Genomic DNA, 1125 nt, shown 5'->3' with positions numbered 1-1125 from the left:
GCGAAGATTTGAGCCTCTTGATTTGCATGATTTTGTGGGGTTTTCTGGGTTAAGAGAGTAGTGAACCATTTTCACAGGTCACCTAAGGCTGCTTACAGGAAGAGCTGTGAAAGGTATTTTAATCCATTCAAGTATTTAATTCTTAAAAATACAACATAGTGATAATAATGCTGCAATTTTAAGAGGTTTTCAGGGTGAGCTCAGGGTCACCTAGACAGGGCAATACTTCCATATCAGAGGGAGATTGCAGGGTTCTAGAACCTTCTAGGAAGTGAAAAATAAAATTTCTATGTGTTCTACTTGCAGGAGAGAAAAAGGAATAGTAGTACAGGTAAACAAATGTAAAGGTATCTGCCTGTGTCAAATCTGCAGCAGAGACCAAGTGGCATGCAGGTGACAGCATTTAGGAGTGTCCTTAACATCACTCAGCCCCAAGGCTGCCAGACCCAGGGCTGAGCAAGCCCACAGCCACCCGATGTTGTCACCAAAGGCCTGTCACAAAATGGAGGATCAGCTGATTCTAAATCATTTCATGTGGTCAACATTGGAGGCTCATTTTAAATATGACAATAATAAACTTTCTATTTAAAAGTCACTTTATAACTTTCAAAGTGCTTCCCCATACATGAACTACTGTGATTTTTCACATTAGCCCTGCAGCAAGAAATGAGCTGTGATATTTGTTCATTCTGGAAGCTGAATCTCAGAGAGGTTAAGTGACATCCATTTAGTGTCAAAGGAAACTTCAGGACCAATGTTAGAACTGAGTATTAGTTTTCTAGAGTTATTCTATTCCTCAGGTTTTGTTACTATAACACAATACCAGAAGCTGAACAACTTTATAAAGAAAAACAGGTTGACGTAGCTCACACTTCTGAAGGTTCAAGGGCTTCGTGTTGGTATCAGCTTGGTTCTTGATTCTGGTGAGCACCCCTATGATAAATTAGCCTCACAATGGTGAGAACATTAGTACCCTAAAAATGTGACCCAGAAGGATGAATCCATCTTTTCCACCACATGGGGACACTATGAGAAGGTGACCTGTATGAATCAGGAAGCGATCCCACACGGGCCAGGAAATCTGCTGGTGTCTTGATCTTGGACTTCCCAGCCTGAAACAAATTT

Source organism: Octodon degus, unplaced genomic scaffold (assembly GCF_000260255.1).
Source record: "Octodon degus isolate 3935 unplaced genomic scaffold, OctDeg1.0 scaffold00232, whole genome shotgun sequence".
Taxonomy (NCBI): domain Eukaryota; kingdom Metazoa; phylum Chordata; class Mammalia; order Rodentia; family Octodontidae; genus Octodon; species Octodon degus.
The sequence above is the reverse complement of the archived record's forward strand: the minus strand, read 5'-3'. Positions refer to the sequence as shown.